The sequence below is a fragment of the Lonchura striata genome, chromosome 2 (genome assembly GCF_050655825.1).
Source record: "Lonchura striata isolate lonStrDom1 chromosome 2, ASM5065582v1, whole genome shotgun sequence".
NCBI lineage: Eukaryota > Metazoa > Chordata > Aves > Passeriformes > Estrildidae > Lonchura > Lonchura striata.
In genome coordinates this window covers 145,986,501-146,000,487 of record NC_140704.1, presented here as the reverse complement: position 1 = coordinate 146,000,487, position 13,987 = coordinate 145,986,501, and the positions used below count along the sequence as shown (strand labels likewise).

General features: G+C 40.1%; 1 long non-coding RNA gene across 1 annotated transcript in view; it reads right to left on the bottom strand.

Moving 5' to 3' along the window:
• Nucleotides 1–10,958: 10,958 nt before the first annotated feature.
• Nucleotides 10,959–13,987, bottom strand: part of LOC146768463 (uncharacterized) — a 31,790-nt gene continuing 28,761 nt past the window's right edge. The window contains exon 3 of the long non-coding RNA XR_014953049.1: nucleotides 10,959–11,092. This is a non-coding gene — a long non-coding RNA (uncharacterized LOC146768463). The remainder of the gene's footprint in view (nucleotides 11,093–13,987) is intronic.

Below are 13,987 nucleotides of genomic sequence, written 5' to 3'. Positions count from 1 at the left end.
GAGTACCCACTGCCAGCATCAGGGCAGATAAGGACCTTCATGCTGACATCTGGTGTCAGAGAGCCTGGGGAGTGGAAAATGAGACTGATTAAGGACAACAGGGTTTGGTCATTGTCTGCAAGTGGTTCAGGTTTCCTCAGACTGAGAAGGTAGTGCTGTAATTTAAGCTCAACAACACAGTGCACGTTTCTAGAAATGCCTGTCAAGTCACAGGCAGTCAACAGGGCTTGTAGGCTTCAAATAAAGATAGTAATTCCCCAGTCACACACAACATCTATTCCCCAGTTCTCAGAAACAGAACCACCATAAAAGGTAACAAATTACACTAAACATGAAGCTGCAAAACGTGCTATGTTATTTAACATCGACTGCTCCATTTAATTAAGGGAGCACAATTATTTAAACATGCTTGTGATGTAAACAACCATGCAAATTGCATTTCTAACTACTATGACTGTACCCACAGGTAATTAGAAGAGCAACTTATTACTCAGTGTAATAATTAGAAGTAATTACCTACAAGAAGCAATTAGAAATAGTAATTCATTTCTTAATGCAATGAGCTTCTTTTGCAGCATGTGTGTGTGTGTGTGGTGTGTGTGTGTGTGTGTGTGTGTGTGTATGTTCATGTGAATAATTATCAGTGAATTATAGAATATTTTGGTTTGGGAAGAACTTCTAAAGGTCATTTATTCCAACTTCTCTGCAATGAGCAGGTCATTTTCAGCTAGGTTAGTCTGCTGATCTAGGACACCCTGACCTGAATGTTTCCAGGGGTGGGCCACCTGTTTCAGTGTTTCACCATGCTGCACACTTAGTGTGTGACTTCAGAAAATACATTTATTCAGGACTTCTGATTCTGTCTTGCATGGAAATTACCTAATGTATGGGTAAGATTGATTATAACGCTATACTAAGTATCTCCAAACAGTATTTGTCAAGAAGCAAATATCCTCCGGCCAATATGCTGGCTTTTTTCTTTCTAAGGTCAAATAGTGGGAAGGACAGCCTCAATGAAAAAAATCTATAACAATAACCAGATCCAAGACAATTTTCATCTTTTAATTTGCTCACAGCTTCTCATGGAATATCAAGTACAGGTGTAGTACTGGAATAGAACCTAGAGTTCATTAAAAGTCACACATAATAATATTAGCAAAAGCATAAATTATCTGTATCATGGCATAACTGTTGTGTACTTACAGAATTTTAGATTGTTCCCTGGCCTAAATTAATGGGTAAGGGGAAAATAAGAAAGCTGTTCAGGCAGTCTAGTGAAAATGTGTTTTGCACTTTGTAGACCTACAAAGGTGGAGCAAGCTGGGGGTGTTCAGTCTGGAGGAAAGGAGGGTGAGAGGGGACCATATTGCTCTCTACAACGCTCTGAGAGGAGATTGTAGCCAGGTGAGGGTTGGTCCCTTCTGCCAAGTAATAAGCAATAGGACAAAAGAGAAAATGGTTGTGCCAGGAGAGGTTTAGAGAAAGGTATTAGGTATTAGACAAAATTTCCTCATGGAAAGTGTTGTCAAGCATTGGACCTGGCTGCCCAGGGATGTGGTGGGGTAATCCCTGGAGGTATTTAAAGATGTGTAGATGTGGCACTTGGGGTCATGGTTCATTGGTGGACTTGTCAGCACTGGCTTAATGGTTGGACTCAATGATCTTTGAGGTCATTTCAACCTCAATGACTCTATGATTCTATGACAAGCTCTTTGTGTGAGGTAACCCACTTCCTATCTCCAGGAGGTTACAAACATTAGAGGAATACAGCAAGGAGAACCAGACAGATTTCCAGGAGGCAAACTGGGTTTGCCTCAGGAAATATAAACAACCTATGGTTGTTTATAGGAACACCAAGTCAAAAGCAGAAAACACTGGGTTAGTCCCAGTGCAAGGAACAGTGAGACTAGGAATTAACAAATACAAATTAAAATTACCATAGCAGAACTGGAGACCTATGTCCTGATTGTCAAGTTGTTGCCTTCAGTCCAGTTTTTAGACACCTATGCTAAAATAATTTTCTCAAGTGGAATTCCCTAGACAAGAGGGAAAAGCAATCAGAAGATACTTTTTCACCATATTCCTTTTCTTGTTTAACTATAACCATAATCATTATTGCTGGGGTATAGTGAAGCACTAGAAAAGTGAAAGGAGACTCCAGTTTTGTTCATTTATTTTTTTACCACAATTTATCTGTATTTCACTTTAGCTATTGAACTTTCACTGTAATTTTTGATAACTGGAGAAAAACAACAGCTCTGCCAAAGATGTCCTGGATCAGAGAATTATCCCAGATAGGGAAAGAACAGGAATATTCACTGAAAGGTCATCTTGATCTGAAGCTGTGGTATGGCTGCCACTGAAATGAAAAGCTGCAGTCTGTTGCTAGTGTCCCTGCCCATGTCAGAGACATTGGAACTAGATGATCTTTAAGATCACTTCTAACTCAGACCATTCTGTTTCTATCATAACAGGTTAATAACTGTAGAAAATAGTCATTGTTCATGTCCTGGTGAGCACTGACAAGGATAAGGCATAATTTTCCTAAATGCACTATTAATGGACAATTCCTAATTTCCTAGAACTAGATGACTTGTAGAGTCCCTCCCAATCCAAATCATCCTATGACTCAATGTTTCTATGAAATTGCCGGAGTTGCCCTCTAGAGATTTTTTCCTTCTAAGATTCATTTATTCCAATCCCACAGCTGTAAGGGCAACTCTAAAAACAGTCTCAGCTAGACTTCAACTTTTAGGTCACTTATGTGCTCTAATAAAAGCAAGAGAGAAATTTAATTCCTAGCTGGACAATTTCTACTCCTCAGGCTACAGGTAATATAGTAAGAGGAAAGGAGGGTAGAACAGCAGTTAATCATTGCTCTCACCTGCACACGTAAGCAGGAATCCGAAATTTCAATTTTTTGAGAGGCTTTAGTTTATGTCAGTGAGGTTGAGGGTCTTTAGTTTATGTTAGTGAGGTTGCCAGTTCCACAGACAGCACTTTTCTTTTGTTTCTGGAAGAGCGAGATCAAGAGAAAATGGACTTTGGCCAAAGGATTTAGTCAGCATGAGTTGTGAAATTGCCTTTAAAAGCTGTAAGCATCTCACACTAAATCATGCTGAGATGGTTCACCCCACTTGTGATTTTAGTGGAAAAGTGTAACAAAGTTCAAAGGACAACTGAAGTCTATACTTTCCTTTAGTCTTACTGGTACTGTTCAAGCAAAGAACAAGCAGCATTTCTGTGTGAAAGGGTTTCCAAGGAATAAGGACACTGGATTCCCACAGCAAGACAGAGCTGGGAAAATCTCACTTGCACACTTGAACCATAGAATGGCTTGGGTTAAAAGGGACTGGAAAGACCATCATGTTCCACCCCTCTGCCATGGACACCTTTTACTGCACCAGTTCCTCAAAGCCCAGTCCAGCCTGGCCTTGAACACTTCCAGGCATGGGGTCTCCACAACTTATGGGAGCATCTGTCCTTGCCATGGTGGAGGTATCAACCCAGACAGAGCTTCAGGCTGTGGACACAGCCCTGCAAGTCTCAGGCTGCAGAATGTGCAGGAATGAGTGGGGGAAAACAGTAAAACAGTGTTTCCTGTGAGGGAGTGATGGATACAGTTGACAAATAAAGGATTTGGGATGATACGGACAAAATTGGAAAAAAATCAATGAACAGGACTTAAGTAGGAGCACCAAGGAAGAGCCTGCAAGGCGTTATTATGGAAATAAAAGGCTTTTGCAGGAAGAGGGAATCTCCCTCTGCAAACCAGCAAATGCTTTTATATTGTGAGGGTGACCAAGCACTCTAAAATGCTGCCCACAGAGTACAGTGTCCCTCTTGGAGATATTCAAAATCCACCTGGATATAGTCTTGGGCAATCAGCTCTGTGAGGTCCTGCTTGAGCAGGAAGGGTGAGGCCAGATGAGGGGTTAGGTCCCTTCCAGCCTCAACTGCTCTGTAGTTGTGCGAGTCATACTGTAATCAGTTTTGAAAGCTGTAAACTACTTTCAGTGTTTGAATACAAAATATTATTCAGCCTGAGTTATTTCTTTTTAATGAACAACAAAGAATACTTAACCAGATGGTTTCACTGTTATCTAAAAGAGAAAGCCTTCAGACATATTCAGCTTTCATTTAGCAAACAGCCACATTCTGTTCCTGATGACACTAAAATCAGTGGTAAGATTACCATCCATGTCAGACATGACCCTCCATATAAGCCAAGTAGAACAGCCTTGGTGTCAAAGACACACCAGAACAAGTAGATGAATGAAGATGAACACCATGGTTTAATCATACATCATAGCCAGGAGGAGAAACAGGCACAAAGTTTATCCAGCTTTCCTATAGCATGGAGAATTAAGAAACCTGCTGTTCAAATTCCACCATGCTTGTGTAAATAATAGACTCTTCACTGGTATTTGCATTCCTACAAGGTTTACAAAGCAAGACACCTCAATAGAAATAGGTGGAATCTTCACAGATTCATACCAGTGACCCTTAAACTCCTCAGACAGTTTCTGTGATCAAAGACAATCTGCTGTGCATCCACAGCAAAACAGTCCTAGAAACATGGTCACTGGAGATGAGATTAAAAGGTGAAGATAGATGCATAGACTAAAAACACATGTTAGTGTGAGTCAGGTACTAGGTCACTCATTATCAAATCTATTCAAAAATCATGCTCCATTATTCTACTGCTCACAAATTATTGTTTACAGATTTTTATTTTTGTCTTAGTGTAAACAAGTTCATGAGCTTAATTGGATATTTCCATTCAAGTTTTACCTGAATGAAATGGGGCCTTGGTTTTAACTAATCAGAAGCATTTTATTGGGGTCACTTTTACTAAAGCAATATAGAGTCATCATATTTACTGAGTGAGAAACAATTAAGTGACTGTCAGTAGAAACCTGGCATTATAAAGGACTGAGCTAGCTTTTGTGAATGCTCTGTCCTGAAAGGACTTAGGCATGACCTTCCATGGGGCTTGCATGAACCTTGCATGAACCATAACACATATTAAAGTGTGAGTTTTGTGAACACTTTAATTATAAAAAGGCAGTTCATGCATTGATTGTCCAGATCTGTCTCATTTCTCTGCTTTTTCTCCAATCTAGAGTTGTTACAGAACAAATAGACTGGGTTCCTGATTAAACTAAAGTAGATGCTGGGCTTTAAGAGGGCACCTACATAACTCACTCCAACCTCCAATGGACATTCCATCCATGGAAACAGGTGGGAGTTAATCCAAAACAGCCTGTGCACCCTGAGGAATATGGAGGGTGAACAGCAGGTCTTTGACATTCAGTGTTTCATTCTACAGATCTACTCCTATTGCACCATACTGCTTGAAAATGTAAGTATAACTCCTGTGACTGCAAACCTGGGACATGAGATAAAGCATCTCTGTAAATAGGGCCTGAAAATGAATATTTATCATGTATATGCCATTGAACTGTATGTAAATGGGTTATGACTTGTGAACCTAGTGACTTCTGGTTCTCTCTATAGAACTGAGTTTTGCACTTACTGCTTACATATAAGAAAACTCAACTCAGAGATTCCTCAAATTTCAAAAGCTTTGATTTTAGAAAGTGTTGTCTGTTTGTCACACACCCACAAACACATACATGTTCACATAAACTCATTCAAATATTTATACAGAGATACATTTGAGGAGTCATTACTGTTGTTGGCTACAATTTCTACTTCAGATTTTAAATAGCTAGGGACACCATGTACACCATTTTCATGTTTGATAATTCATTTACAAAAATGTTTTTCTAATAATACAATTGTTTTATTTTCTTTTTCATAAATGAGCAAAGAGATCTTTTGTTTTGTCTTTTGTTAACATCAGGTTAGATGAAAACAGTAATGACAACACTGCTGTTCTGATTTAGCTACAATAAAACAGAAACTCCTTCCTAATGAGGATTTTATTCCTGTGACTTCATGCAAAGAATCATTTTGTTAACAACCCACCAAGAACACTATTTTGATATTAACAAGTCTAAAATCCATTATCTAGCTAGAAAACTAAGGGACGCCAAAACCTGCATTGATTTCACAATCTCAGAATTTTTTTAATCGCAATTTTATTATCTCATCTGAGAATCTAGAAGGAAAGATATTGCAATGATTTCATGAAAATCCTGATAAAAGTGCCCTCATTTTCACCTTGAGTTAATTGGCATAGTGGGCTGTGTGAGTGTTTTACTCCTACTCGTGCCTATGGCTGGGAGCTCATTACATTCTAGTTAAAGGTGGCTCCTGGGGAAAAAAAAAACAGCAAAATTTTAAAGCATCACAGTTTTCAGTTCTATTCCTGCTATATACAGCACACACAACTGTTCTGTCTTGGTTGCCATGTCACTCTAACTCCCTTGAAATCACCAGTGTTCAGTCCTGAATCAAGTGCACCTTCACTGGCCAGACCTTGGGGACTTGCAACTGAACACCCACAGGAGACAGGCAGTGCAGCATCCCTGCCTCCTCCCTGCACTGGTAGGGGGTATCAAATGTTCCAGGCACGGTAGGATTTGCAATATAGACACAGCTCCATCACACATCCTGCACATCACTGTCCATGGAGAGAGCCAAAGTGACAACCCTTCACCCAGCATTCTTCTTTCTTCTCCATGATCTCCATAAACTCAGAACTGATAGCTGTTAGAGAACAAAGTGGATGCAGATTTGATACTGTGCTTTTTGTTGAAATTTTACTTCTTTAAAATTAAAATATGCTCCTTTTTTTCACTTAAGCATCAAGGATTTTATCAAAACCCACTCTTTTTTGATGAAAGACAAAATTACCAAAGTTCTCTTTTGTCAACAACAACACAAGCAGGGGATAGTGTACTTCTTGTCTCAGTGGCACTGGATTTTGCATGGAGACTCAAACTGGCCCAGTTTATGGCTAATTTCAGCAGGATATTTTTTTTTCATAAAAAGAAGAATCCAGTCTCTTCAGAATGCAGGCACTTGTAGTAGATGAGGGAAACATTCAATCAAAAAGCAAATGAAACATCAAGGGAGCTGGTAGAGCTAAAGAAATCCCTAATGCTTTGCTTCACTAACACTTCTCAGAAATCACTGATCTAGGGCCTAACAGGATCTTAACCACAGGAGCCAGATAAGCTCAATATTATCTTGTCAATTTGTACACTAGCTAAGGATTAAGTGAGGTTTCAAGCTCTGTAGAAGCTTTTCTCTTTCAGCCTCTGGAACTGTTGCTTTGTACAGCCAACCAGCTTTTCCACCAGCTCTGACCACTAAAGCAAACTTCAGGATTACTTGGCAGAGACTAATGTGAAGCTACAGCAGGAGCAAGCACCACACAGAGTAGACACTGTGGCCTTTGGAAGTAGTCATTTATTTTGTTGGAAGCCTGATTTTGTTTGTTATCCTTTAGAAAAACTGATAGAACACAAAGTTCTAGTACTTCCAGCCCTGAATCATTATTTTCTTGCAACTCATGGTGCTTTAATGGTGCCTAGTTCTGTCTCTTCACTTGCAACTTGTGAGAATCACTTGCAATTTAAATAATATTAGCACTAATATTACATACCTGCTGCACTATGAAAAGATGCCTCAGAAGGAAGGCTTAGCAAACAAAATTTCTTCTGCACATGCATCACTTGCCTATGAGTTCTGTGAGCTGTTATTCTTGTTACTAAGCAGGAATGTCAATCACCAAGTTTGACACTCAGAAAGAGCTAGAAGTTATCCATCAGTCAATATCAAATCAGTGTCCATCATTCAGTGCTTTGGCTGGCACGTCCATGTTGACTGTGAAAGGAATGAATGAAAATTGAGAGGCCTTTATTGGTTGTTAATGACAAGGGGAAGAGAGAGAGCACTAACAGTGCACCTTGGACATAGCCCACATTAGGTAAGGACAAGGCACCTGGTGAATTCTCTCCCATGGTTTTAATAGGTCATAGGAGGTTTTGTTCTTGCCTTTCTGCTCTTTGTTCTTGTGCTGTGCATAATTCAGCAGCAGCTGGGCTTGGCTCCAGCAACATGAGGGTTTCAGAGAAAAATAAGGAAGGGCATGTGTTGTCAGTGAAACCTAAGATTTCCAATAACTTATTCATAGAATAGGTTGGAAGAGAGTTTCAAGATAATCTAGATCTAAGCCCCCTGCCATGGACAGGGCTGCCACCACCATCAGGTTGCATTTCTTAGAAAAAGTGCAGTTAGCTTTCACCCATCTCAACTCCTGTAAAGAATTACATCTTAAATAGAGACCATGCTTGAAGGTAAGGACCTAGAAAAGTCGAAACAATGATAATGAAAAGGAGGAGTATGAGACTGGAGAAAGACCTCCCTCACAAGCAGAGTTCTTCAGGAATAAATCCAAGCCATCAGTTATAAAGGATGAAAAGAGGAGTAATCAACAACATAAAAGTGCAGGAGACTGTCAGCAAGCAAGTGGAAAACCTTGACAACTAGTTAAAAGATTAAATGATCAGAAAAGGTAGACAAGGTACAGGAAGACACAATAGCAATGAGTTATAAACTGTTGTAAAAGCAGGTGCTGCCAAAGAAGTCCTGGTGCCCACAAAAGAAAGCAAAAGCAGTCATGAAGTACTAACTGAAGTATTTTCAATGGATCTGTGCAAATATTACTACATTGTATGGATTTTAGACAGATCTCATTAGGAGTAATATGTACTGTATTGGTAATCCAGTCTCAGGTCAATTAATTCAGATTGAAGCAGGTTGGTGAGGGGAATGAGAAGCTTGTTTTAAAAGTGAAGCCTGGGAGACCTTGGTCTGTTTAACTTCCCAGATGAAAGCTGAGATGGATTGGTTTGCTTTCTACATACATTTTGAGGAAATAAGTACCAGAAGAGCTATTTAAACCATAGCAAAGAAAAACAAGGCAGCAGAACAAATGGATTTAAACAGGTCATGAATAAATTCAAACCACAAATTAGGAGTTTTCTAACAAATGGCAAATGGAAAGTAGAGATTCTGGAACAGTCTTGCCATGGGAACAATAGTATTAAAACTTGATTACTTGATTTTAAAGCAAGAAGATATTTTTCTAAAAAGGGCAGATATGTCATGGCTGTGTGCAGTAACAGAGGCCAATGGTCAGAGTCTCCTGCACTCCCTTCCTGTCCTGTGTTCTCATGAATCCTCAGTTAGTAATATCTGTGTAATTTGTACTGTGGCTGGGGACCCATCAAAAGTCTGTGTTCTCCAGGCTGTGTAAACTGCTGATGAAAAATAGGAAGTCACAGTGGCTCTTCCGTGACTTCCCTTTTCCCTCATGGGAAATGGGACGTAGCTGGTGCTACGACCCAAAAAGGGTTCTGCCTCAAAATTCATACTTCATGCAAAAATTGTGTCAGGCATAAATACACCAAATCCCATTATCATAAGGTAGTAGAGACTGGAAGGGACCTCAGGGGGTCCAACTTTTTAGCCCAAACCAGGCTTAGCTTTCAGGTGAGACTATGTTGTCAGGTTTTTATCCAGTTGGGTCTTGAAAACCCACAAGCAGAAAAGCTGTAGAATACCTTTGCATAACTTGCTTCACTGCTTGAATGCCCTCATGGGGAAAAAGTTTCTCCCTTGTAAACAGCATAAACCTCTTCTGTTCCAGTTTACACCTCTTGACTCTCATTTTCACACCATGCATTGCCATAAGAGGCTGGCTCCATCTTCTCAGTAACCTCCCCATAGGTACCAGGGGAACCCTTTCAGGTCTGTCAAAGTCTTCATTTCCTCAGAGTGGACAAGACCAGACCTCTCAGGTTGTTCACATATGGCATGTGCTCCAACTCCCAACCTTCTTGTGGACCCTTCTTCTGCCACTTTATTATAAGGTGTAAATAACAACACGCACACAAATTTCTCATGAATAAAAGAGGGAAGGACCTTCCAAGCAATGTCCTGTAATTCCTATTCCCAGTATCCAATAGTCTTTCCTCAAAAACCACCATTTCAGCATTATGCTTCATTACAAGAAGGGAGAATGCATTGTGTGGCACAGCCCTGATCACTTGTGTTCTCCTGCAAAACAAAGAGCAAGCATGGAATTCCAGCTGATGTCTTTGAGCAGAGAACAGAGCCAAGGAGACAAGCATATAGGACTTGGAGGAGATTCACATTTTAAGCATTCTTCAGTTAAGATCCTAATTACCCTTGAAGGTAGAAACTTCAGTACTGAATTAAAGAGAAACAAAAAATCACATTTCTAGATCAAATCAAGTAATCCAAAATACCTACTTCTTCAGAAGCAGTCAGCTCCAGTGATCACATGGCTAGAGATGCCACTGCCTTTTGGCAGAAGACAAAAACTACAAGGGCTTTAGAAATATAAAAAAGGGAACCTTCAAAGTAAAAGCGTACAGATTTTCTTACCTCTGTAATTAAACCTGACAAAATTCCAAATTCACTTAAGTATATAAAATAGAAGAAGAAATAAGGAATTCAAAACAGTCCACGTCACGGCAGGTGCTGACTATGCTACAGAATCCTGTCTCGGTTCTTTTCATTAGAGTTCAGCAGCTTCTGGTTTAAATATTTCAGCTGTTGCTTTGCTCTTGCCTGTTACACCTCCAGAAACACTGCAAGCCTTGAAGCACAGTGTGAAACATTAGACATAGTTTATGAGGACAGCAACTGGTAATTTGCAATCAGAAGTGAGACCAGCTTGAGCTGTTCCCTTTCTCCCCTCTTCAAAGGCTACAGCTGCTTCTGCCAGGGATAGCAGGGCTTTGGTGAACATTGCAGCTGTGGCACAGATATTGCCATCTGCACAACCACAGGTGGCTGCACAATTAGCCAAGCACATTTCCAGTGTTACACAGAACCACCTTCCCACTGCCTCCTTTTCCAATGTACATCTGCTCACTGCTACAATTAACTAGAAACAAATCTGTTTCTTAGCTAACTATGTCAGTTAACTTGCATGTGTCCCATCATGCAAATACTTGTAGGATATTACCAGTGATGATGGCTCACAAATCCTGAATTACAAGCCAATATTACTTCAGAACAGTCCTTCCTTCAGAAAGTTGAAGTCTAGGAGATATTCCCGTTAGTAATCCTTGTTATCAATGATCTGCAATAGAAAGATTAAAAAACTGACATTAAAAAAGCCACAATATTAACCAACATGCAAAATGATCCAGAGCAGAGCTTTTCTATCCTGAAGATCAATACAGGAACTTTCATTATATAGTTCTTGAATTTTCTATAATATTAGTCTTGGATGACAAGGAAAAGCCACATAGCCAAATCACTCTGTAGCAGCAAAATTTCCTGCCTTCCCAGCATTCCTGACATCTGATCCCACTCCAGTTCTAAGAACAGATGAAAGCAAGAGAGCAAAAACAAACCTTTTTGTTTATTCTGCTTTTTTCTTTTGAGCTTTCTTCAAAGCATAAAAGGTGAGATTAACTTAGAGGATGTAGAAATCACAAATTGTCTTGGCATGGCATTGTATTGGAAGGAATAGAATTGATTATCAGGATCAAAGCACCAGTGCTCTCAAGTAAATCATGTTCTGCATGCAGAGATTTAGTATGAATTATGCTTTCAAACAGAATAAAAGAAACAAAAATATAATGCAATACAGTCATGTAACAGAAGATGTTACAGAGAGGCTGAAGGCTCCAAACCTACAGGGACATAATCTATTCTGGGAAAGGCACGCTTTCAGATGAATTTACTTGTAGGAAATATCAAGATAACTGAAATGGTAGTTCAGTGGGGTTCTGGGAGAAAAAAAACAACCAAAGAACCAATATACCAAACAAAACACCAACTAATCCAGACCAGTAATAAGTATGTCAATGTGGATGCTCAAAAATTAGATATGATTCCATCCAAGCCCCAAAACCAACCCTGGCATCCATTCTCCTCCCTACAGCTGCAGTAACTGCACCTCTTCAATCAGTCACATCATGTGGACACAGACGGGAGAATGGAGCCCCAAGCCCAGCCGTGATCTCTTCTTCTACCTCTTCAATGGGGCATGTCAGCTTCTTCTATTTCCAGGGACCTACATCTGAGGCTTATGCAATCGGACTTAACGTTATATGTAGGGAAGGCTCATAAGAATTCACTCATGAAAGCCTGGAAGTACTCCATTCCTCTAAAAACCAGCATGCAAACCATGGAGACAGAAGGGTAGAACAAAAGCACACAGCAAACTCCACTTCTCTGGTCTGCCAGGTCAAGAGGCAAATCTCCTCAAAGAGCTGGGGAGGAAGTAACAAAGCTCTCAGTCCCAGTCTTTTACAGTATGTCCATATTTGCCTCAGACTGTGCAGAGCCGTCCAAGGAGTTCTGAAAAGAAGGCTGAGATCTCTGCTGCTGCAGAAAATGAGATTGCATTTGAGCTCTCTCTGCATGCAAGTTTCATAAGCGTGATAAAACACATAAAACGCCTCCTTTGATATGGGAAGAGGAGCTGCTTCAGATGACATCAAAACTTACTTGCAGCACTATCATTCTTGCTGTGTTCTAGCCATAAGACATGTTGGGGTTTTTTTATATAAACTGTTGCTCAAAAAACTTGTTTACTGTGCCATTCAGTTGTCAACAAATGAAGCATAACAAAGGTAACTTTAAAGAACATGTGTTCAAATATTTACAATTACATTAGATAGAGCTCCAACTAAAATACAATATGCTTCTGCTTCATTTACTCAGTGCTCAGTAGTCTACTGCATAACAGTAGCATCTGGCTGTGTTGAGTATCTTTTGTGAGACCTCAGAGGTGAAAACTCAGATGATAAAACAAATATCTCACAATGCAAGCTTATCTGCTAAAGCCAAGTCTAAACCCAAATATATTACGAACAGGGAAAACAGTTTTCCAGACTCTAGGACAAATTGCAGGACAACAGTGTCTTTCATGGTGTGCTATTTAACTATGAAGGCTCTACAGATGTCTCCTTCCTCTGTCCCATAAAAGTCACCCTGGCTCCATCAGTGCACCTGCAGATGAGACATGACAAAGGCAAATGAGGAGGCAAAGCTGAATTTAGCATCTGCCATCCCTCGCAGACTGGAAATGTGGAAAACAGAGGGGGTGAATATTCCCAAAGGAGTAGGGGATATCTGTCTTCTCTTTTTTCCTCCTAGAAACAGCACAGTATTTTGTGAACTACATTGGAGAAAAATCTTCTCACCATTACAGCTTATTCCAGGGGAATTAGTAGCCCTGGGAGTGTCATTCTGCAAGAAACATAAAGGTCAAATATATGAGGACAACATTGTGCCAGTCTCAAAAGCATGCTGGTCTTATTGCAATAATGGACTTCCCCAGAAAACACTGTCTGCCCACATTTACTGGCTAGTCCTGGTCAGACCAAGAGGAATTAAATACATGGTTAGAAGCACTGAGCACTTCCAAGTCAATACCTGAACTGATTGGATTAGTGAACGAACCAAAAGCTTAAATCAATTGTTCATTTTCCCATAATGATGGGAGACAAATAGGAGCAACTAAAAAACATTTTGTGGATAAAGACCACAAAATGTTTGGAGAATCAGCATCTTTGTTCTCGAAAGAAGAATGCAACCTGCTTGATGCTGCAATTTTCTGCATTTCAAGTTTGTTGTTTTTTTTCTTGGTAGTTTTTTTGCAAATATCCCTGGTGTCCTTGTTGTGAGGGAAGAAAATTATTAAACCAAGGAGTTGAAGAATAACTACATTTTTCCACAGAGATGGAAGTGAATGGGAGATGCAGGGGCTAACAAATTCTTTGAAAACTCCTGGGGGGAAAAAACTATCAGCCTGGCCCAAGTACAGAGACAGAGGCACCCTGCAAGCCCTGACATCTGCCTACAAAAGGGATGAACACCCAGAGAAAGGAGTGTTAAACCTTGCAAGGAGAGACACCTGCCTCTATCACTGTTCAGCTGCCTAAAACAAAAAAAGCAATGCCAGATGCAGCTGCACCAGATGTGCCCACTTCTGCACCAAAGCTGGAACTTTTGAGTGAGG